General features: G+C 40.0%; 1 long non-coding RNA gene across 6 annotated transcripts in view; it reads left to right on the top strand.

Moving 5' to 3' along the window:
• The window catches only part of LOC136100059 (uncharacterized), a 296518-nt gene that overhangs the window by 31365 nt on the left and 239387 nt on the right, over positions 1 to 25766 (top strand). For all 6 annotated transcript variants that reach the window (XR_011738055.1, XR_011738056.1, XR_011738054.1 and 3 more), the window contains exon 2: positions 7123 to 7307. This is a non-coding gene — a long non-coding RNA (uncharacterized lncRNA). The remainder of the gene's footprint in view (positions 1 to 7122; positions 7308 to 25766) is intronic.

Raw genomic sequence — 25766 nt, 5'->3', positions numbered from 1 at the left:
CGTCTTTCCTCTTTGATTCCCATCTGTTTGATCCAGTAGTTAAATGTGTCAGCTGAGAGGTGTTTTCTTCCCCAAAATGGCCTGTCTTTTTGAGGCCATGTCACTGGAGCAGTTACTTTCAATTCCAATATCCTGTGAGTGTTGTACTGTGTCTGAGGTTATTCTCACCATTTCAGTGGAAGAAGAAATGCTAACTTGGGTATCATCAGTAACTTCTTGATGGAGTTTGTTATTACCCTTTCAAAATATTCTCATGTCATGAGTGTGGATGAATATGATCAGGATGAATGTGGTCCCTTCTCTCCCTGCAGAAAGGAAGGCTCCTGGGGGAGGCTGGCCATTGCCACTCTCTGGGCCTTCTAGGGGGGAATGAATAGAACCATTGTAACGCGATACCATCTGGAAGCAATTGGAGACAGTGTAAATGAGGAACAATGCAGGCAGGTTCAATAGGTTTTGGATTGTGTAGGTACTATGTCAAGAGATAGCAAATACATTTCAATGTAAAATAAAAATATTAATAGTACAGGGCAAGAAGGGCAGTTGAGGATTATTTACTAACCCCCATTTATATAGTGTACTGATGAGGAAAAGGATTTTGCGAGTTGTGGCAGGGCAATAAATAAATCTCAGCCAAGACCTAGTGTATGTGAATGCCATTGTACTTAGAGGAATGGAGATTTGTTTGAAGTTATCATACTCTATCTTTTTGCTGCTAGTTACATGTTTATTAGACATACATGTTTACTCAGTTTGGAGTCTTGGTTTAAGGACGGAAAAAGATTTACCTGTGGCGAGGTGCAGATTATGCATAGCCTTGATTTCACCCTAGTGAACAGGGTTTTCTGCTCTGGATCTGAGCTGGAGCTAAAGCTTAGGGGACAGTTGTCAAGCTCACAACAGAAACCTGATCCCTTCCCTTCCTCTTTTTCCCATCTGATGGCACAGTTCAAGAGTTTTGGTGTCCAGGTTTCTATTTCTCCTGCTACTGTTGGTAATTATTTAAATAACACAAAATCCCATGTCTGTGCGGTAAATACCTTATTTATTACAGGTCTGTCAGTTGTTGGTAGTATTAGTTCTGTGATCAAGTTCAAAGGAAAAACCTTTAGGAATATCAGGTTTTTTTCTTTCCTCCACAGTCCTGCCTCTTTGGCATGGGTGCTCACAGCAATTCCCACTAGTAGCAATAGGTATTGAATAGGGGTTTTTCTCCTTTTAATGCTATTTCAGCAGCACGAGGTCAATGCTTCTTTCCCTCTGGTTTTCCCACCTCAAGAGAGCAACATTTTTTGAACAGCAATCCCCAGTGTTTAGAGCTCTGATGTCCCCCAATCCTGAAGCTCATCTTTGCTACTAAGAACAAAACCGCATTCTCCATAGTGCAATATACCCATGATATTAACCCTGTAACCTGCTGAGCTTGCGTCGCCATCTGCAAAAATAGATCTGGAGTCTGTTTACAAATCATAGAGATATTCCCAGGAACACTGCATTGTAAAACAACAGTTTGTCTTGAATGTATTTTGATTTTTCAAAACAGTTTTATCTTGAAAGCAATCCTGTAAGCCTTATCAAGCAAAGCCCTAGTTCCAGTGTATCCGTTTGCTGAATTAAACAGCGCTAAACATTTAACATTCTAAATGAATTAGGCTGGGAGATGTGAAGAAAGCAGAGCTTTAAGATGAAATGTAGGACAAACTCAAAAGGATGTTTTGCCTGTTTCATTCAGCATTAGTATCTTGCCTATAGGCCTCCCTTTGAAATAATCTGTGAACATGGTTACCATATAATTAGCTGAGCAGTAAGTTAGGTGTTTAAAAATATTTTTTCAGGTGCTTTTTTGTATTCATGATAGCTTCTCAACACCAAAAATCAATCTCAATCAAAGCTGCTACTGAGTTTATCATAAATTATCATGAAAAGGTTTTCTACTGAGTAGATGGTTAATTACTATCTAATTTGAATAATTTTGCATATTAATGAGAAATGAATGAAAATCATTTTTAGATTTTTAACTTCAGCTGAGAAACCCATGGAGATAATGGCCCCCTTTTAAGATGCATGTGATCCTGTTACTAAAGGAGACTGAGCATTTTTTTTCATTTACCAACTTGTTTTAAATTGATTAATGGATTAGCGTTTTTGTCATTAATAAACTATATCCAAATGAAAGACAAGTTCATTATTTGACTGTGTGGCCTTATATCTGCTGCCAGGAAAAAAAAGTGACTGAAAACAGATTAAGGCTTTGCTTAGGGAGGATGTAGCCTTGCACAATCCTTTGTAAATGCCAGCAAGCTAGAGAACTGCAAAGTTATGCAGAGCTGGTTTGAGGTAAGTAGCAATTCACATGTTTTGCTGTATGAAAAGGTATCACAAACACAACACCCTTCCTTCTCCTTAGCACCCACAGCTGACTGAGTGGGTGAGAGCCTTGCCTGTGGAAAATGGGGGATGCAGCCCCCAGGGCTGCAAAAGGCCGTAGAGCTATTTTGCGATGGGAATTTCAGCCTGGCGTGTGGAGCAGCCTTTGTGCCTTCGGTGGGCTCCTGTGAAAGGGGGAAGGACCCAAGGAGCCTTGGTGGGAGCTCATCCTACATTGATCTGCTTCAGGCTTCCTTGTACACCACTTTACATGAAAATGAGCTCAATTACTGCTGCCCTGTTGCTTCGCTGCATCAAATCAGTTCTGCATCTGCAGTGAGAAATGCGAGGCTCAAAATATAAATTCACATAGCAATGGGAGTATAGGGCCATTAGAAGCTGGGAACTGTGAATGACAGTAGATCTGGGTGCTCTGCAAACCTTCTGTATTTGTGTTGTCCTTTATGCAAGACATTTAGGGAGGTCACAGTCTGTTTGCAGAGTACCTAGAATAATGTTGCCCTGATTCACAGTTGCACGGTTCTCTGAATGCTGCAGCTGTAGAAATAGTAAATAAAGACAAAGTACGCTCACCACTGTATGGAACCGCATGCTTGTTTGGGGATGTGTAGCTAGTGTTGCATTTATTAGCACTTGGGTTTCTGGGATTCCTCCCTTCTGATTTTCAACCATGCAGTGTTTATAATATGAGCAAAAGGAACTCACAATGAAATTGAAAGGGTTATACATTAAAAATGAGTATACAGTGCACTCTTAGAATAAATAATTAATTGCCAGAAGATATCAGTGAAGCCTAAGGAGTGACATTTATATAAATGTAACAAGACTATCCAGATTTCTAATGGCAAATATTTAAAGACAGGAGGAAAAAATTTTGTAGGGAAATAAACCATCTTGCTTCAGAGCATATGCCAGACATTACCTAATGTGAGCTCGGGAGCAGCTACGCATGCTCGCTGTGAGAGATGTTTGACTGCTCGTCTTCCTGCAGCACCTGGTAATAACCTTTGTCAAGAACAGATTGCTAGATACTGAGTATTTCAGTCCTGTGGTCTACCTAGTCATATGTATTTTTTTAATTGTTCGGTTTGATGAAAGGGAAAGGAAAAATCTGCATTCTTTAGTAGATCCTGAGGCTGTTTAGGGCTATGATCCTTACTCCTGATTCCAAGGTGCTATGTTTGAGGGGAGCCTGAACTTTCCTGGAATCAGTTTCCTAAAATACTATGTTGTGATGGCTGAGTTTCCACAAAATGGCAGAGGCTGAAATTTTCAAAATGGAAAATGGTATTTTAGTATATATTTTTCATTCTTGATAATGATAAACACATAGCTAAATCTACCTAAAGGTTTGGAACATAGATTAATGTGAAATGTAACCAAAACTGTAGGGAGATAATAGACTACTTTGGAGTCAGCTCTGATCCCTGCTATGATCCTTTCCTTACTTCATCTGTATTTTTGCAGCACTTTAAGTGTTGTTTCCGAGACACACAATGTTTTAGGGATTAGCATTTTTCCAGTTAGGCAAAGAGTTTGCCAGCTCTATTCCCTTCCATTGTCTGCTTCCTTGGTTTTACTTCTGGGGACAACTACCATGTGCACAACTAAACTAGTGTTTGGCTGGATTTGTCTTGGATAAGCTGTGGACCTCAGACTGAACCCCAATTAAAAATGGTACTTCACATCAGAACACAGAAAATGTCAAGATGGGAGCTGTGTATCAGAAGAACCTGGTTAATTAACACAATTTCTTTAGTATGAAAGGATTTTTTTAGGACTTAGAATGAAATACCTGTAGAAAATAAATGTTGAAATGAACAATATGAAAATTTAGTGATCATAAATATGCTTTTGCTTACTAGCAGGGCACCTGAATATCCAAGTCCACCCAAACATTTTTTTTCTTTAAGACATTGCAATCTGTGCACTAGTGCTGATTAAAAAAAAAAAAAAAAAATCTTAATAATCATAACTCTTAATGTGTGAAAGCTCCTACATTTTCCCAGTGTACAAGCTAATAAGCATGTGACTGGCAAACAAATTCTACTTCTTTTTCCCAACATGAAGCCATACTTTGGAGATGTTTACATTAATGTCTCTTGTGTCTCTTGCAGAAACTATTTGGCCCAGCTCTCTCAATCTTCACTCAATATTCTGATTTCAAAAGAAGTTCTGCCTACGTTTTGACTGCCTGTAGTGGTTGACTGTCAGTAATTTTGTCCCTGGAAACACTACTTAAACAAAAATAACTTCTAGTTGTAGAGAATCTGCAGGTGTGGTTTGTAAATCAAACCAATGGATTTGGTCAGTAGGTCTGTAAGAAATAATGAAGCTGTGAGATCAGAAGACCTGTTAGCACCTTAAAGTCACCATGCGTGTATGCACAGAACTTGGTGCCTGCTACCGATACTCAAGTTAACTCTAATGAACTGTTTTCTGGTCTCTTACATTGTAGAGGAGACTCCATAGCTTGTGTATTTTCTGGTTAGTAAAGTATTTGCTATCATCAGAAACATCAGCAGAAGGTCAAACTGCATGAGAATTGTGTGAATATTTTTGCAGCTTTCATTAGCAAAATTATTTTAATTAGTGAAGCCCAAAGTAATTGAAGGAGAAGGTCATTTTATTTGTTTAGGATCAATGCCTCCATCACTATTCTGGTAGAACAGATTTCTCCAGTTGTGAGGACTAATTCTAATCTGGTGTAAATCAAGAATAATTCTACTCAAGTAAAATAGAGCCCCTCTACTATAAAACTGGAGTCCTAAACATGGCTTCAAGGGTAAAGAATGAAGCTGGGTGTTCGTTCACATTTGGTCCCTTTCAGAGGTACTTTGCCTCCCTGTCTTTGGACTGTATGGACCTATAGGACCATCTGCAAAGTATAATACACCTTTATGTACATAACAACATGAGATGTCTGTCTGTCATATCCAAGATATTGTACAAGTGAAGTAGGTCACCAACCTTGTTCAGGGTGTGAGCTGCTCACCCTGGAGTCATGAGCTGGCAAAGTTCATTCCAGAGTGATCATTCTAACAAGTTGTAGTAAGGAGGAAAGGTATTGCAGACTCCTTTATCCTACACCTGAACATGAACGTTTGACTGTATATTTTCTGTATACCTCATTATTTTTTCAAGGAGACCACACATAGCTAGAATGAGAGGAGCAAAGGCAGCCAAAAGTTAAGAGCTCTGTTGGCATTACATTTTCCTTCATTTTGTGGTATTTTCACCTTTCCCCTATATACACAGGTTCATGCACAAATTTCTGATGCACGTTTTTCTGAACTTCTCTCTTAAGTGGCACAGCTCTAACTTCAGACCTAGTTGTAAGAAAGGTGCTATTCCTCGAAGCCAGTGAGATTTTCAAGATCCAGATGCTTCAAACACTATTTGAAATGATCAAGGCCTTGGGCCACTCATGGAAATTACTGTGGACCAAGAAGCTAGGCAGTTAAAAGAAAAACACCACCAATAATTGTTGAACTTGTTCTAAATCATATGAATTCGTAGAGTAATGACCAAACTGTGGCACAGCTCTGCTCTCACTTGTATTGAGTGTAAATTTATAGTAGTTGCAGTGAAGTCAATAGCGTTTTTTGGGCTTACAAAGGTTGCTGAATGTCAAATTCTGCTTTCAGGCTGAGAACAAAATAATTCTAAAGATATACTGAGAGCATGATCCTAATTTGCTTCAGCAGCCTTTGGCTTCTTTGTCATATAGAAACCCAGGAAATTGCAGAAACCTCAGATTTGTGTTCCTTTAAAGACTGGGTGATTTTTTTTCCAAGACCATCTGAGGAAGCAGCACGTGTACCTGTTAGGTAATGACCTGGTTTTGAAGGCCTGGTGGATACGTGTGCCCTCAACTGGAACCAGGAGCATTCACTTGCTCAACTGGAACTGGGTGATCTTCATTTCCTCGTCTGGAACTGGCTACCGCAGGGCAGGCAAAGTCCTCGCTCTGCTTCCTGCTGTGCCCTGAAGTGCACAGGCTTGACATACTTTAAAATGATGAAAACTTGCTGAACTCCAAACACAGCTCAGCCCAGGGCTAGCTGTTGAGACAAGCCATGGAGACGTTCCGCCTCATTTCAACAATTAGTGGATTATCCTTATGCTGTTTGATTATCTTTGTTATAGCCTTGTGTGTGTTACTGAAGTCTAATTCCCGCTGATTTCAATGTGTAAAATGCGCTTCTTGTTTTAATGATAACTCTGGAATCTGGAATTAACTATGCCAAATGAGGCTGCATTTGGAGGTCCAAGTTAATTTCTGTTTAATAGAAATAAATACAGGTGACTCTCCCTCAGGAAAACAAGGTCTGCAAGGTCATTTGGCTTGCTGAGACATGTGGCTGGTGCTTTTATGCCAAGCCTAAATGGTGGGCAGGATTAGAGAAGTTTCAGAAGGGAGTTTTGAATTTACATATATGCAGATCAGATAGCTGAAAACTAAGTGTCTTGAGAAATGAGAGTCCCATAAAGGAATGGGAAGTGTAGAAGGATGTCCTTGCATCTCCAAGTTGAAGTGAAATACTGTAGCTGTGCTCTTATGGCCAAAAATTGGCTGCTCTTTTAAACTGGATGATGGTAGAAGCGTGTTTTGAGATGACCATGCTTGGGTAAGCCTTCAGATGCACCCACTGCTTTGTAATCCCCTGTAGCACACGCTTAAATGAATTGTGGGCATGCTTGCACTTCCAGCTGTTCTGTCTGCCTTTGCAGAAGCAATGTCGAGCAGAGAAGACCTCGTCCACTGTCCCCTGCTGCAAGGACAGACAGGAGTCGTACGCTGCCCGAGTTCATTAGCTGGTCAGACTGCCTGCAGGAGACAAGCGGACACCAGTGATACGGTTCCAGTGGCGACTTCAAATCTAGAGCATCCGTGGGAGCGTCGTGGCAAAAATAAGGTAAGCCACCCTGTTTTCTGCACATGCACACAGGATGTTAAACTTATACCACTTTCCTATAGAACAGATCCCATAGCTAAAGCTGCAAAGCTTTCAGCCCCAGTGTGATCTGTGAAGCCTCAGCCAAAGCATCAGCTATTACAAAAGGCACTTCTCATAGATGCTGTGCTTCTGAAACAAGGCTGCTTTTTTTTGTGGAAATGCAGTGACCAATAACACGAGTTTGTGGGATGAATTATGTCTTGACACTCATCCAGGTAAAGCAGCAGAGGTGATGGATAGTTTGGCAGAAGAGGTGCAGTTAGCATATGAAAGGATATCTCTAACATATGGACATCAGTGTATAGTTGTGGATTAATACACAGCTATTCTTCTGAAAAATAGGTTTTAAAATTGTCCTTTCTGCTTAAAAAGTCAATTAAGATTTAATTGTAAACCCAAACATACCTAATAAATATGTAAGAGAGAACCTGAAAAATATTTAGAGGACACAGAATGAAAACAAAGCCAAAACTTGTCAGAGTAGCTATTAATGACAATGGATCAATGCCAGTTTACACCATCTGAGAATCTGGCCAATAATATGTATTTATCACACACTGTCCTATGTCACTTGTAATATTTATTTTCAGTCTTCGGGATACTTTTAGAAAAATAAGGCCCCCCTTGTATTTCAGGCATTAAGGTTTGTTTAAGACTTGCCCCTAATGTTGTTCTTCTGTTTACTTTGTGTATGTAGAATAAGCTAGCTGTATACAGTACCTTAGGAGCTATGTGTTTCCATGGGTTACAGACTTTCTTATATATTTATATATGAATTATATGACTAGTTTTGTAAACTTGTACTACTTAGGTAAGATGTTCCAGAAATCAAAATAGTCAACATTAAACACTACAAGTACAGCTGCAGTTTTAAATATTTTATAATCCAATCAAATTGTTTGAGTAGTAATGCATTTAAATGTTGTTATGGAATCCTCTCTAGACTTTTTAAAATGGTTACTCTGTTCTTGGCTTTGCTATTTATGAAATTCATATGGGATGACATTTTTAATAATAGAGCATTTGACTTACAGAGTAGCAATTCCTGCAGTGTCTCAGTATAATCTATAATTTTCTGACTGAACTTTCAGAGGGACACAAACACATATCACACTTTTATTAATGAACATATACATCTGTTGATGTTGCCATAATTGAAATGACCTTAAGTGAGAAGACCTACATAAGTCATTTAGCATTTTTTATGAAGCCTGGGTGAAGATGCTGTACAGATGCAGCTTTAGGAAGCTAAAGCAGGAGTACAAAAGCTGTGCTACAATGACAAAGGGAGATTTAATTTGGAAAAAGGCACAAAGAAAAGCACAACCCACATACAATTAAGCAACATCGAGTACCATAGAGCTGGACAGAAGAAAGCTATCGGGGAGTCTAAATTACCTTTCTTCCCTGGAGAGGATGGATGGCACTGTCAGGTCAGGGCTGTGCTAAATGCTGGGTAACGTGAGGGTATTTGATTGCAGTTGCTTTTGCTGTGCAGAGGTGGTGGATAAGCTGAGGATACCACTTCTGAGAGGCAAAAGTTCCTTAACCTCCTCAAGCACAAATATGTGTCAGAAGGGTGTTTATAAAAAAACAGCCAGGGCTTTGGAAAAGGAAGAAGGGGGAAAAAACCTTCAGTCTTGCCCCCTTCTCTGCATGTAAAACCTCTGGTTTCAGGCAGAGGTGCAGATGTCATCTTTTCCTGCCTTAAAGTTCGTGATGACTTCTTGCTGTCTCTCACAGGTGTCTCTTGCGGGAGAGGATGGGCTGGGAGAGCCTCAGTTGGGCTGTGATGTTTCCTGGCCAGCCCTAGGCCAAGGGGAAGGATGGTCCAGGACACACTGAGAACCATAAAAATATAGCTAAGGTTCCTAAGGTGGCCTTGTTTTGTTTCAGCAACATTTCTGCTACCCTTTCTCTACATTTTTCTGCATCTACTTAAGTGTATGGAATGATTTTTCTAACGATTGTGGCCAAACCAGATGCTCACGTGGTGAAAATCAGCATATGTAGCTCCACTGGCTCCAGAAGCATAAGCAAAGATAGCTGATGGTTTTAATTTGCTCAGTTCTGTGGGAGAGTTTGATTTGGAGTTCAGACCAGAAAAACTTTCAAGAAGAGAGCCTACAGGTGGATGAATAGATCCTACTCCCATAAACACAGTTCTAAATCTTGACACACGAAAGTTCTGGACCTACTCCAGATTAACTTCACTGAAAATGAGCCTGGAATTGGGCCCTGTGGTGCCTGAGTTACCTCAGACTGTTATTAATTTGAAGAGAGAAAATGAATTCTTGTTAAGGGGAAATAAGCAGTCTTTATTAATAATAATTAGAGAGGGAAGACATTAGTTTTGATATATTGGTTTAATTTGGTAAATAGACAGATCAGTAAAAAATAGAGTTAATAATTTTACAAACTAGTAAACATTTTCTGTAGTTTATTATTAATTGCATTTAAATTTTCTTTCTTAAAACTGAGCATTGCTCTTGCAGTAGCAACTACAGCAGAGTGAATTGTCAGAGGACTCTTGCTCTGTTGTAGAGTCAGGTACCTGCTTTAGTCCCCAGTGGTGGGGTGGGATCACTGAAGGCCACTGAGCCTGTGATCAGAGGCAGCAACACCAGTACGTTTGTGTGTCACCAGCAGCTGGGACACTACGTATTTAATTTGCATGCCACTGCACTTACGAACTGTTGCTCAGGATTTGTTTCTCCACATACTTTTTGTTCAGGTTTCAAGGCACGTAAGAAACGGTATGCGCTGTTAATGCAGTACCACTTACAGGCATTCTGTGCTAAGGTGTGAGTCCCGTTACTGCAGACCCTGAAGGCTTTGGTTGTGTGTTTGTTTAGACTGTAAAATATAAGGGGGGTAGGAGACTTGCGATTTGTGTGCCAACAGCATATTTGAGTCCCTTTCCTGTCATTAAACTGCATCTCCTCTGAGCCACCAATGCGATGGTTTTCACTGGCTGAAAGGGAGTGGTGACGCTATCACCACCATCACTTCTGAAAGATCTCGCTGGTGCTTTGCTTTCCCATCTGATCGCCCTCATCTTCTTACTTGTGATTTCCGGTGGGATCACAGCACAGAATAAGGAATGACTGCAATCCAAATAATTGACACAAACTAAATGGAGAAAACACCAGCATCAAATTTCAGCAGAAGCCATACACTAATGTACCAGGATCATTGTGTTCTTCCTAGTCAGAGTGATTGTATGTAATTTTACATGTAATGTTCTTTGAACATATGGTTTGTAACATAAAACTCCCTTCATTTTAATTGACACAATAGGCTGGAATGGCTTTTTTTCCCTTGCCAAAGTACTTGTTATGGTCTGTATCACCTATAATGTGCATTCTGTAAAGCTCCTAACTAGGTATTTGGATGGTGGAATGCAAAAGATTGCTATTTATGAGACCATGAGACCACCTAGTGGGTCAATGATTTGCATTTTAAAGGTTCATTAATATGTACTAAGATGATAATAACGCCAGTGTTTCATCAGACCAACCTTCATCTCATTCTAGTAATAAACATATTTTTAAAATGTCTTTTAACATAAAACAGAGGAGCAAACAAATGTGTGTTTTTGTTCCTCTCAGGTTGCTCTAATTGAAAGCTTAAAGGACACTGGGCAAAGCATTTGTCTTCCAACAGTGGAGAAAAACTTTTTGTTCTCCATTGTTTTTAAGAATGCACTAGAGCCTTGAAAGTGAAATCTGTTTTCTTATCTAATCCCTCTTTCTTCCTTCATGGACACATACTGGTTTGCTATTGTAAGGCTGCTTATGAGTGCTAGGCTGCCTGGCATTGATTTTCTTTTTCTTTTTTTTTCGCTCTTATTTAGGAATAGCACTATGGCGTATTTGTTTAGGAGAAAAGACAAATATAAAGAATTATGTGAGGTTTTTTCACACATGTTACAAAGAAACAGAAACTTTCTTCTGACAACTGTGTACTAGTTCTTGTGCTCTGAGGCCCACCCAGATTTCACATCGAACAGTTTTGCGTCTCTATACCTGTCTCCAGTTGAAGTAGCCTTTATTAAGCATGAGTAAACACCCCTTCTTCTCAACCCCAGGTTCATTCTGATCCATATTCTTTTCCCTTTCACAGAGAAAATTAATAATAATAATAATTCCTCTGACAGAAATATTGTATTTTGGTTTTTTGTCTTTCAAAAACATAGCACGGGGGAATTTACTTCAGACTCCTTTTCATTAAAGTTTAATCACAAAGGCATATATAGAGTTAGGTGAATGCCCGCATGACTTGTCTGAAATATAGGTTAATTAAGCAAGCTAAATATACTTTACAGAACAGAACAATAGAGCAGAGCGTTCTGCAATTGAATTCAGAAGATTCTGAGACAAAAGTGATCATCCCAACATTTGCACTGAGCTTCCCCGGGCCTGTTCTGAACTTGATACAACAGCATAGACTAGTGGCAAGAGGAAAGATTGTCACCAGGACGCCTTTGTGATGCGTTGTCTTCTGGGCTGCGACCCCGCGCAGACTGAACCTGCAGCGAGAGCATCCTGACCTGTGACTGTGGAAACAGGTCCCTGAAGGATTTTACAAGATACAAATGTAAATTATAACTACCTTAATTAGCTAAAGCTACTTGCTGTTGACTAGGTAAGTGGAAAAAACAATCTCTCAGCTAATGAAATACCTAATGTGGTAGCAGTTACATAAACTCACAGAGACAGAAGCAAGTCGGGCACTTCCTTCTCTTTTGGTCATGGAGTGCTCGGTTAACCACAGTTCAACATTTCTCTTTTTAACGATATGGTGTTTTCCTGACTGTATTTGTGTTAGCTGTCCTTTTGTGTAATCTGAGATGTGAGGTGACAGTAAACTTTATTTCTTAGTCAGTTTGATTTCATCTACTTCAATTTATTTCCATTTCTCAGTGGGTTCACTCTGTCATTACCTCCAAACCCACAGGATGAGCAGACTGAACTGAAAGAGCACTTGCTGCTTGTGAATGGGACCGGCTGCCTCTTCTCCTGCTCAGAAGGCTTATGCTGTTTAGCTATATTTAATTAAGTGGATTTTCTTTTAAAAATCTGTGTCAGAACAAGTTCTGCAGGCCTCTAAAGGAGCAAAACTCACCTGGTTTCATGAGGGGCTTGCTCAGTGACAGAATGCCATGTTTGGCCAAAGGAGCTGTAGCAACAATGTGCAATGGTGATCCCTGCCAAATTTCCCTGGGAAATAGAGCAAGGCCACATGCAGGATGCTAAGGAGACTAGATTTTTGTGTGTGTAAAAGTCTGCATTATGGACTTTGACATTTTGCTTATCTGTTCCTGTCTACCTTATATAGTCATTCACACTTAAAGAGTAGATGTAAAATGTGAAAGAAAACTGACAATCATCTTCCACACCTTTTCTGCTGTTACTGATGACTAAATGAGGTGCAAAACAATGAAAAATCTCCTTTGGGGAAAAATCTTGTCAGACCTAGAATAACCCTAGGACAGATTGAGTAAATCTGCTGGACTTGTCTACTGCTAAACCAGACAGTTTCCCACAAAGACCTGATATTGTTACCTGAGTGCTGCTGGTCTTCTGCTGGCCTTGGGCTGTGTTGCTGGAACTGGGAGTGCCATGGGTGCTGTGGACATGAATATGTTTACAACTCTGAACTGTGTCCATCTCCAGGCTTAATAACTTGGGCTCTGATGCAAACTTCATTTAGAGTGGGGTGAGGGTAGGTCAGGTGCCAGGTTGTAGGAGTAGAATCTGACTCAGAGGACTGTAATTGATTAGTGATAAATTAGGATCAACTAGCAGAACTTCCCTGCATTTTTAGAGTTGCTCTGAATTGAAACACTGAAGAATCTGGCTTTTTATCCACTCTGATGCTTTGGGATATGGTCTGCAAATGTTGCTTGCAGAACATAGGCTTATTATGAAGAATTTATTGGAAAATAGTAAGAATTATGTACTTAAATGATAAAAAAATATATAGGTGAGCATAGTAGTATAGGTCACAGGACTTTTTTTGGATACTGGGAGACTGTGTCCTTTGGTGAGGACACTGAGGAGCAACCTACACTTGCTCCCCTGACACTCAAATCCTTTGGTGCTAGGAATCCTTACCTGTGGTAACTGTACTCTTACCATATCCTGCTGCAGGGACAGAGCTGTGTAATTACGAATAAGCTCCTTAGAGACACCCATCTATCCCCTGCATCTGCAGCAGTGAGAGCAGGAGCCACCAGGACTTCAGTTGCAGACTGAAATGCATGAACCTGCCTCCATTTAAGTCTATGGGAGACAGACTCATAGAAGGTGTCCTCAGGTGTACGGTTTGAGGATAAGAGTCTAGTCTTCTAAACTGAAGAATACTGTGATCATGCCTAGAAATAAAGCAGCAGCCAGAGACAAAAAAAAATAAAGCAAGCATGTAAAAATGTAGAAAGCAGTAGTAACATAAGGACTGCAGGGTTCATGAAAGGGATATCAGAGAAAAAACTGTCATATTTTTTGCCCTTATATCTATATTTCTGCTCTCTTATCACTCTGAGTTTTGCACATTCTTTTTTCTTGCCCCTTCTGTATCCTTCTCTTCTCTTGCTCCTTCCCTGGTATGATGTGATACACTGTAGCTTAAAATCTTGGCACTCTTTTGAACTGCCAAGTTTAGAATTCTGAAGGCTTTGAGTGGTAATAGCTGAAATATTTCATATTAGTGAAAGGTTAAAGCTAGGTCACCAGTTCTCATGTACAGTTTGAGAGAAAATTAAAAATGCTCAGATTTGCTTACTACTTAGTCTGCCAACTTCAGCAAACATGCAGAGTCAGTCTTTGCTGCTTCTTGCAGAAGTGAAGTGCAGAAAGAAGGCAGTGAGGGAGCTTTAAGTGCCTGTTTGTAGTCCTCCATTTACAGGGCAGGGAGACTTGTGTGAAATTTCTGTACTTGGGCATAAATTGCTTTTTCTCATGATCTCGGTCTTGGTGAACAAGGTAGTTTTTGTGTAGTGGTACACTTGAGTTGTGTTACCTAGTGAATTTTGAACAGATGAAGCGCTGTAGTGTGTGGGGTTTTTTCCATCTTTGGCTCTGTGTACCTTATAGGGTCTGGAAGGTGAGTAGAATCACCTATATATTCTTCCATGAGTCAGAAAAAATAATGATGTCATTTTTTTTCAGGACCAAGGGTTTTTCTACAATGCTTATGGAATATGGCTCTTCTTCTTCTAGGGAATTTGAGAACAATCTTCTCATTTTAGGACAGATCTCCATAGTGTGGTGAGAGAAAATAATTGTACTGCTCTCCTAGTCACTAGATTGTCAGTCCAATTGAGCAGAGATTTAGGGGTGGGGTTTTTTCTTCTTTTACTTGTTTATCCACATATATCTTTTAAGTCAATTCATTTTCTCCCTATTCAGATGTCAGCTGGAGAGTCACAAATCAATACCTGACCACGTAATTTTTTTGGTGTAGGAAATGAGGCATGTTTAGGGGGTTACAGGAAAAGAATGACAGAAAAGGGCAGATTTTAAAGCAAAGTTAACACTCTGGAACTGGACAGGTTGACATCGATCAATAAAGCACAAGGAGCTGCTCAACGGTGGTTGCTTAAGCCTCTTCTAGAATGACCATTTACAAGGGAAGGTCATTCAGTTTTTGTGCCATTGTACATCTCAATCCTGCCTCGTGATATGTGGAAACACCTTCCTTTGCAACTTCTGTGGCTCTCAAATTAACTATTAATGAAATGGCTATTGGATTACATTGGTATTTATTACCGCTGTGCTTCCCAGTCACTAGAATCTTGGAAATGATCCTTTCTATACTACCATCCAAGTCATTACTGTGAGTAATTAGAAAGCTGGGCTGTACCCTACTGCTAACCTCTTTCCACCTTGAAATAATCCCATTTACTTCCACTGTTTGTTTTTTGCCCTTCAGCCAATTTTCAGTCTAAGTAGCCTGCCAGGTTTCTTCCTATTGTGTGAGTCTGCACCTTAGGTGCTAGTCTCCCATATGGAAAGGTTTTCAGAAAATAAGAACTGAATTTCTTGTATCCAGTCTCCCTCTAATAATTCTGCATTATACTATCGTGCTCATATATTCAGTATTTCTTTCCTTTCCCTTGTTGGAAACGTTTGTCAAACTGTTTCATTGCTGGATCCCTTTTCAGAGGCCTTGGATTGTCTCTCCATCTTCACGTTCCCATCTGAGTTCCAAATTGCATCCATGAACAGATTCTAAGTCCTCTCTGTAATTACCTGTGGGCTGGAAACCCTCTGGAATAGTGAACTGTGAGAATTTCATGGGTAGAGCATGAGGTATCTGGTCTCCATCTTTGTGTAAATCTCTGAAGGGGCACTAGTGTTGCACCATCGGTGTTTTTGCAGGATAAATGGGGGGATTGTGCTTGTACAGGAAATTTAATTAGATTTAAGGCTAATTAAATTCATTTTTTTCATATTAACATGTTCACAAATATTATTGCATCTCGTTAGATTTCATTCTTCTATCCTCACTGAAAAATATTCAGTGGTAGTTTCAGATTACAATAAGTTCATTATGAAGATAAGGTGGAATTAGTGTAGGAAGCTCAGCTGGTTGAAGGGGTCTGTGCTTTAATTACTGCAGAGGGTGTGCATATTAATTACAACACAAGTGATATTTACTGTACCTCAGGAACATATGACAGGGTAAAGATACTGACAGCACCAGCTAATAAACGCAGTATGATAATGAGGAAAAAGACCATAAAAATAGAAGGAAATAAAATTATTCATAAAGTATATTGATCCCAAAGTAAAGACATTAAGCTCTGATGAAGGGCAACAAAAGGGAAGCTCCTCACTTTATCAAACAAATAACCAAAGTAGAGAAATGTTAGCAGAGAGACAGATTGTCATTATACTGGTCATGTGACCACGCTCTAGAGAGTACATGTGAGCAGCAAAATAGAAGATTTTTTTTTAAATAAATCAGCAGAAAGTCAAGTTTTTACCTGCAGGATATCAGGTCACAGGGGTTCTAATAAAGCTTGGGGGCTGGACATGTTGCAAGGTAACATTTGAAGACTGACAGGAACGTATCGTCCTTTGGATGAGGAGCCGTCACCAGCTACACAAAGCAGCGACATGGCTAATTGGTTTAGGCTGCAATAATTGCTGCTGTGTGTGTTTTGTGTTTTGTTTCCTAATACTAATTTTGAAGCAATTGTTTGAATCATTTTTGAGCCACTGTACAGGCAGCCTCCCATCCAACAGGCATTTAAGCATGTACCAAACATGAAATCCAGGGGAAAGATCTGTTGGTGTATCTCAGCTGTGGGGTCGGTGCTGCTTCCCCAAGGTCTGGAGGCCAGGTCCTTCAGCTGTTTGGCCCCAGGGAACCTGTTAGAGCTCTGTACTTCCCTGCTGGCATTTACACCTGCTTTACTACTTGGCAGCAACACAGAGTAGTGCATCGGGGGTGACTTCCTGGGATGGCACACCATGGACTCAGGCTTTTGTTGCTCAGCTTCTTTGGGCCTGGTGCTGACTGGACACTTCCTTAGGATTTGTCAGAACAATTCTTTTCATCTGTCTTCTCTTTAGTATAGACTAAGGCTGTGCAAGTGAGTTGAAAAAAAATGTAGTGTGAATAATTTGTTCCAGACACTACCTTCATTGGTGTTTTGAATTACCAAAGCTTGATGTGTCTGTATTATTGTCTTCAGGCCTTAGCCACCAAAAATGGAAAGTAAGAACCTCATCTTTTGCAAGTAGTGACTATACACCCTGATAACTCCGTAGTAATCATTTTGCCCTGGCTATTTATGAAGATTTTGCCTAAATAAAATCAGTAGAAGCAGTTCAGTCCATAGTGCCTGCCAGACTAGTTTGGTGTCTATGAATAAGGCAGGGACCATACAGCGCACAGAGGTTTTAGTACATACAGTTGTTTTTACTGTAGATGTTGTGCTACATAACGTGTTTTTCTCTAAGGAATTGTTTCAAGTTAGGTGAGTGAGGTGAAGCTGGCAAGTCAGCTTGCTAGCCATTCATCTCAAAAGACCTATGTTCAGACAGCATTTACTAAAAGCTATGTATGTCTGCTGCTTTGTTGTCATCATAGCCTTGGCAGACATTTGTTACCAGTCACAAAGCTCCTTCATGTTGTGCATACATGTCAATCCTTGCTTAATAAAGACACCTAGATTGAAACAACCATTTTTGGTCAGGATCTCCATACTTCTGTAAAGCCTGAGGTGAATACCTGGTTCATTCAAAATGATCCTCTTACATTTTGGAGCACTGGTTGTTTGTTTTTCTTCTCTTCTTTCCATCTTACAATTGAGAATCCACATACCTTCCTTACTCTTCTTCACAGGTCAAGGAAATAGTGTCATACTTAGATTTCCAGTGCACTGGTTACCATTAATTTTGAAAGAAAAAATGAAAAAAAAAACCTGTTGTTACTGGTATTACCATAGCACTACTATTGAAATTCCTAAATCTTGTACTCTGTTCATTCTGTATTAATTCAGCTTTGCATGTGGCTGTGTCCCTGACACTGCTGCAGTCTAAGGGCAGAAATGACAACTTTTTAAACTTTTTTTTTGTAGGAGTCAGTTACTGTTTTTAAGCATTGAGCAAACTTAACTGCACTTTGAATATCTGAGCCTCTTGAATCTATAAAGCAGATTGAAAATACTGCAAGAGCAGTTGGTATCTTGACATTTCAGGTACTTTTATCCAAAGCCAGGAAGCTCAAGAATATACAAAATAAGAACACTATAACAAAAGTGTATGACCACTTTCAAAGCTTCAAAAAAGGTCTGGTTTTGGGTAAATGTTTGGTTTGGTCTTTTATTCAAATGAATTTGCCTCTGCCTAGTTGTAATTCAGTGAGCAAAAGACTAATGGCTTTCCAGTGGCCTTTGTGAAATGTGTTGGTGTTCTTGGTTCAGTTCCCAGTTTTTGCAGCAGTAAAACCCCTGTCGCTATGGGCACTTGTGCTCCTGTGTTTGACAGAGGGATTAAGGTTTCATTTACTCTCTCACCCTTAGAAATGGTCCTTCCAAGATTAGGACTGCAGCAGATTTGAGGACAGTGGGGAAGCATATGTTCTTTCTGTGCATGCTTCACATATCCTTAAATTTCACAGTTTCTGGGCTCTGATTCAGTGGCTTTCAGTGATGCATTTATCAACAGATTTTTAAAAGAGGAAAAAAAAATACAGAGAAGTTAACCTCTATCCTAGTTCCTCCTGCAGTTGCTACTTGTGAGGAACAACAAGGAACAAAAAGCAAGACAGTGATGTCTTTATTTTTGATGATCTGAACACAAAGAATTGCTGATCTAGATGCTAATGGTTAAGGACTGATTTGAAAGATTTCATTAAAAATGTAATTTTAAGCCTTCCCTTTTGTATCCCACTGTAAATACATTGTCTTCATTAGAGATATCTGCTTAGCCCTGTGAGGTATACAAAGTCATGCTGACCACATGTTTAATTAAGTAGATGTACACACTTAAGTCTTTTCCTAAGTCATAGCCTTAAGCCTAGGAGCCATTCTCAGTAATTTGGTATGTTACATTGACTTAAAGCTAAGCATTCGGCTCAAATGCTTAGATGAGTTCAGTCTAACTGTGATCGGACAAGAACTGGGGCACCTGGCATGTGGATTTGTGTCACAGGTGTAAATAAGCAGAGTTTCGGTCATGTAGAGCATTACGGTATTTCCAGGATCAGAAGGAACTCAGATTTATGCGAACAGGCAGTGTGACTGAGACTTATTTTAAAGGACTAGCAAAGTAGGGCAGAAAAGAGTATTAGCGGATTCGGTGTATTTAGCCTTTCAAGGTTTTTTTTTTACAGGGTGCTGTGTAAAGACCTCATAAGGAATCTGAACTTCAAGGTAGATCCTGGTTTGAGTTCAACACCTGTTAAAAAAGAGGAAACCACAGCACAGGAATAAAGGGGCTTTCCTTACAACCTTTGCCTTCCTTTCCTCCCCTGCAGCCCCCACTGTTCCCTTTCTACTTCCACAGGAGCTGAAGTGATATGTTGACCATACTAAATAATTTTGGCTAATCAGTGTTTCATAACATTATGAGGAATTCCAGGCCTAATCAGACTGTGTACTTGGCAAATATAATGAAGTGGCATACAATGAAATTCAGGTTCTCGGGCATGTTTTTATGTTTTGAAGTGACTCTAACACAAGAGTCAATGAAGTCAGCTCAATTGAGATGGCTCCTCTGTAGAACAGTGTGAGTTGTCAGTCAGAAAGGAGTAGAATACAATGCAGGGGTGGCCAAAGAGAATAGAGCATAAAGAAAATATTGTAATGCTGCCATATAAATCAATGGCATGTCCTTACCTTGAAAGTCTTGTTCACATTTGGTCACCTTATCTCAAAGACAGGACAGAAATAGAAATGGTCCAGAGAAGGGTAAAGAAAATTAGTAGAGCCATCTGAGAGCCTTTCATACAAGGCTACATTAAAAAGGGCGGAATTATTACTTAATTTGGAAACACAAAAATCATAGACTGTCTTGAACTGGAAGGGACCCACAAGAATTATTGTGTCCAACTAAATTTGTTTTCCTTGAAAATAAATATAATAAATAATTTGCATCTCCACTGCAATTTTTAATTGTTTTTAAACAGTGATTATATATTTGAAAACAAGCTTACCATTTGCCACCCCTACGTATTTACATGTGAGGCAACAGGAGAAGTCAGTGGAGAGCGTGCAAGACAAGTAGTGGTTGCTGCCAGGGACAGGATGTTGTGTTATGAGAATTGTGCGAAGACAATTTTGAAGTTGTTGCTCATTAGCAATTTAGTAGCTAAGAGTTCTCTGTGCAAACAAGTGCCACTTCTCTTTGGGGTTTGGCTTTTACTTCTAGTTTTTGCTCTTTGTTTTTTGTCTTGTCAGAGTTTGGTAACTGAGCCAGAACTGCTTCTAATATTTTTCCTTTCTTAGTTGCCTCTGGTCTCCTGGTGACTGTAGAATAAGAATCAATGTACTACACAAGCTTTTAACAGCCTGATCATTATAAAGCAAGCGTGATCATTAAATGATCCTCACTTTATTAATGCACTTTATTAAGTATGTTTTCCCGTATGGCTGGCAATTGTACTTGGGGTAAGTTAAGAACAATTACAATGCTGAATAAATAAAAATAACATAGGTAAGTAACAGTAAATCATTAGTTAGGATTTCCAGGTCACTTGGAAAGACGGGCGCCCTCTATTGTACCTTAACTTCATGTTTAGTCATTGAGGATCCTGTTCTCTGCTTGTTTTCATTTGTAAATACTGCAAAAATTTGCCAGGCTGCCTTGCTGCAAATAGAGACTTTGAGTTGAACCTGGTGCTTGCTTGTCTCTTAAATTCCTTCTTAGATAAAATAATAGGATGTTGTGAACAGCCTGAAAATCTTTCTTAGCCTCTTATTTGGGCAGTCACTTGGAAGCTTTCTGGCTTTTTTTTTTTTTCCTCAGAGGAAAGGCAGAAAGCATTTGTTAGCTATGTGTGTCTGATTTGTAAAATACAATTTCCTTTCAGGATATTTGAGTGCAGAGACTTAGCTTCTGCTTAAATGGAACACAAGTGCTTTCCTACTAAGTGAATTTGAGCTGGAGAGGTCTGAGCAAAGTATGGAAAAAATACAGGCAAATATTTCTCATTAAAATAAAAAGAGCTACATCTGAGATATGCGGTGACCTTGTCGTGTTTGCTTTACCTGAACAATGAGAGGTCAAATCACATGAGCACAGATACTTGCAAATACTGAATTTTATGCTTGTATTTCTGAATCTTCACAGTGAAAAACATTTCTCACTGTGCTGGCAGCGTTTAGGTACAGCCCATTACCCTTGCTAACCCTATCCTGCGATTATACAGCAGCTTTGTGCTGTACGTATTTCACCCTACATAACCTACGCAATCCATCCCAAAGGGAATTTTTTCCTTTGCCTGAAAGGTGTCTCCTCCTTGCCTGTGGCTCGCAAAGGATGCTCCATTGTTTGCAGAACTGGTGTTTGGCTCTTGTCTAGACCAATGTTCGCTCATCACAATACCCCTGTCAACACTGTGCTCTGGATGTGTTAGCTGCACTGTATTACTGTTGTCAAATGGCTCTGCTGTCATGTAGTGTTTAAATGTAAAAGATATAGGTGACGATGTGAAGCTGGAGATTTGTGCTAAAAATCTGGATTTTAAGTTGTCTGCAGCGCAGAAGTTGAAAAGCTGAGACAGTTTTACAATAAATGTAAGCAGTTTAAGCAAGCTTGTAGCTATCAAGATGCGGGTGTATGTTTTCCCCTCTGAAATGTGCTGCCTTTCAAGAACACAAGTGTGGCATTTAGGTGACACGGCACTGCTCGTCCCTGTGCCCTTTCTGGGGCTTGACTCTGCTGCTGTCTCCTCCTGTCTGCACACAGCGTAACTCGGAGGGTCTGCAGTGACCCTGCCACAGGCTACACGACCAGTGAGCTGCAGAGGAGCCTCAACTTCTAGTCATATAGGAAAAGATGACAATGAATAAAATGCACTGCTCTTTTTCACTTATATCAGCTTTATTTCAGATCTGTGGGGCTGTTTTCCTCTTTGCTAGAAAAGCTTTTTTTATTTTTTTTTCCCCAGTGTTACTTGCCTTCCCGTTTCTACTTCTTTTTCTTCCCTATTTTGATCCCATACTCATAGATATTCCTGGTCTTCTCCTGGATAGGCTTGTGGATGAACTTCCTAAAATCCAGTGTTTGTTGATTAAAAATTCTGAGCTTCTGACTTAACTGGAAAAAAAAATTACAGAAATAAGACAAGACTGCTTTCCTTCCTGTTTATCTGTTACACTGAAGCAAGGCAGACAGCAAAACCTACAGCAGTCCTCAGAGAAGTAACTGGTATCAGAAATACTGTTTTTGTTACCCTAAACTGGAGTGCAGACCAAAAGAAGAAACTGAATGTCTCTTGGTCTATGCCCTGTAGTTCCTGGCAGATTGAACTGGAAATCCAGCTGGATTAAAAACCAGGTGAAGTTCCTTGTGCAGACTGTGCCAGTCTGGCAGTGTCTGTGTGTCAGCACACTTCATGGCAGTCCAAGGGTCTCTGCAGACTGATACCAGCTTGCTCAAAGCTTTTGGGAGCTCTACTGGAAGGACTGGGCAATGCTAAAGAGGTCTTGACCCAAGGAAGGGATGAGCTCATTAAGAGTGGCCCGTAGGGCATAAACTGTAACCTGAGTTATAGATGTGGCCATGTTTCTAGAAAAAACAGCAAGTTTCTTTATTGTTATCTTTCTCATTTTATTGCAGACCCTATATTCCTTCAGAAAAAATTACCTTTCCTTAAACAAAACCAAACAAAAACCACTGACACTTGCAATTAGTCATTACCTACTGTTGCTTGCAATTTGCTGGCAGATCAAGCTACAATCTGTTGCACTATGACAGATCAATTTCTGCAACTCACAAATTCCTTACAGAACTGAGCCAAAACAAAACAACTTTCTCTCGCCTTCCCCCTTCCTCCTGGAAAGACACCCCCTTCCCCTACCCTTCGTGCTGCAGCCTCTGGTTAGCAGAGATCCTCAGCCTTTTGTGGAAAGGAGCAGATGGGAGGCAAAAGAAGGACAGGAGAAAAAAGACTGTCGCAATGTAATGCCCTTAATCTGAGTACACGTGCATGTTAATGTGAGATCAGTGGCACTGCTACAGGGTGGCCCTAAAATGGTAGTTCAGTTATTGGGTACTGTACAAAATACATTAATATATTTCTTACCTGAGGTTGCCCTTGCATTGTGACTTAGATCCTGCCAAAGACTTGGTCGGGGGTGGGAAGAGTGTTTTGTATTTGATTATTGGTTACAAGATTAGATATGAACATGTTTCCTTTCAGGACACACTGACCACTTGCTATTTTGTGAGAGCTGCCCTTCATCTTTCCTTTGCATGAGAGGATGTCAGGGACCTGACCATTGTGTTGCAACATGTTATTCTTTTAGAGAACTGTAGTCATCTTTGCGTTCTCTCCAAGAATGCTTAATTAAACAGCACTAATGGTTAGGACAGAAAAAGTAGGCTAGAATAAGCTGTTCTTTTTCGACTACCTTTTGTAGCTTTTGTCACCTGACTTACTAAGCCCACCTTTGGTGAAAAAATAGCACAGTGACATTTTCAAAACATGCGGTCCCTTGAGCCTGGAACCTAACACAGACAAGAAAGCTCAGCTTGATTCCAACACTGCTTTGTGATGTGTACTCCTCTTTTTCAAGAGCTGGGCTGCAACAGCTGCTAAATACAGAGAAAGGGGGGGAAAAGGTTGCTATTATACAGAGTTTAGTCATACAAAAAGCAGATGCTTTGTATGGATTTTATAAGTGAACACGCTCGGTGTTCCAAAGCATCCTGGGTTTGTTGCTTGTGCTACCCTCACTAATTTTGCATAGTGATGAGCAGCCACTAGATTATTTGATCTCTTTTGCTCAGTTCCTCAAGCAGCTCGATCCCGTGTAACGTGCGGTGCCAGCACATTCTGCTGGGGTCAGTGAGCGCTGATATTGGGCAGCTTCTTGCAGGAAGCCCTTAGCTTTTCAAAGAAGGGAGGAAAAACTAGCGAACCTTCTCGGTGTTACAAAAGTGCATCCCTGTTTGAGGCCAGATTTGTGGAATTGCTCACATTTTAGCACCTGAATGGAGCAGCCAAGTTGTTTGAAAAGTGCTGGGAGCTGCTGCTGCTGAGGATAACAACAAATTCCCCCAGGTTTATTGTCAGGGATGGTGATGGCAAGGAGATTTCACTAACAGAATGCATGTGGCACATCAATGAAATGTTAGAGGGAGGATCGCTATAGCAATATACGTTCACTAGATGTTTTGTACCAGAGTGTTGTCCCGCTTGTGACACGCTGTGCAGTAGGTGTAAGGGCAGCCCCACCGTTCTTCTCTGTGCCTTGTTTTAGTTTATGCTGTCATTTACTACCGGAAAAGCTGAAAGCCTGAGCTGAATGTTTTGGAGTTGAGAGAGCTATCCTAGCTTTTTCTTCCTTCCATGAGCATATTTTTGAAAATGCGTGCCAGCCTCCTCAAAAAAGGAAGTTTTGCTTCCTCAAAGTATTCCATAGTCTTTGAATAAAATGACATACAGGTAGGGATGCTGAACCAGAGTAGAAGGAGAGAAGTCTCCTTTTAACAGTTTATACATCCCCCTCATTTTCTCTGATTTAATTTTGTCTTGTACATGCATGGCACACACTTATTTGCCCGGTAAGCTGTCCAGAAAACTTTAGAACAGTGAAAAGCCCACCTTTTTTTTTTTTTGCTAATATTACTGTAGCTCTTTCCAAGGCAAAACATTTCAAGCTGATGTTTGTGGCAAAATAAGATTCTAACTGTAATCTCTGACACAGAAATGGAGAGGATGACAATCTGTTTGTAAACATTTTTAATCAATGCTGACAAAGAATTTTTCATATATTTTTAAGGATAATAGAAGACATTGTAGTTGTGCTCTTGCCCTTTAAGAAAGCTATGCTCAGGAAGGGTGTATGCATATTGAAGAGTTATACGTAGTTAAACATAATAATTTGTTTATTATCATTTAATAGTGCTGTTCTGGTAATGAAGCTAAACTTGTGAATTCCAAAACTGAAATGAAAATTCTGAAATACACTCCATAGAAACGGTCTTGAATATGTGCAGAAACTCAGATACAGATGGGAATTGAGGCTTTATCAAATTATTTGGCTTTCATTAGAGCTGAATAAATAGTAACACATGAAACCTAATTCTATCCAATTTCTTTGTTCTGGTAAATTACTACCTATGCCTCTAGCTTTCCTAGTTCCTGTGTTCCTGGAGCGGCAAGTGCTTTTTCCCCTCAGAGCATTTTGTTTAAGCATTTAACCCCTCTCTCCCACCTCTTCCCTTCTCTCAACAACATATAGATATTTCAAAAGAAGTACATGTGGACATGAGTGTATGAATCAATTCTGAGTACAACTCCTGTACTTTGTTGTCTTTTGGGGTTTTTGATGCTTTCAGCATCCTTCACTTTCTGCTGGTAAAAGGGGGGAATGTTTCTATTTGAATTGGAGCAGTTGTCATATGATATAGGATGTTTGCTTAAATTTCCATAAGGTGCCAGATATTAATATTTGCACATTGGTGCAGGTGAACCACAGGCCTTGCATATCAGTCCTGAGGGGAATGGATTCTCTGCGCCAAACACTGGCATTGCTCTGCAAAGACGAGCTACGGACACAGACAAACAACTGCAGCAAATATCCCTAATGTTAAATACAGTATAAAGAATCTGTTTCTCCCCCCCTCTTATTATTCCTATTGTTTTATTTCCAGCCCTTGTGCTAGTGGCTGCCTTTGTGGCACTTCAGCTGTGATTAGATGGGCGGGCAAGCAGCTTCCTCTAGAGCTG

The sequence above is a fragment of the Patagioenas fasciata genome, chromosome 3 (genome assembly GCF_037038585.1).
Source record: "Patagioenas fasciata isolate bPatFas1 chromosome 3, bPatFas1.hap1, whole genome shotgun sequence".
NCBI lineage: Eukaryota > Metazoa > Chordata > Aves > Columbiformes > Columbidae > Patagioenas > Patagioenas fasciata.
The sequence above is the reverse complement of the archived record's forward strand: the minus strand, read 5'-3'. Positions and strand labels throughout refer to the sequence as shown.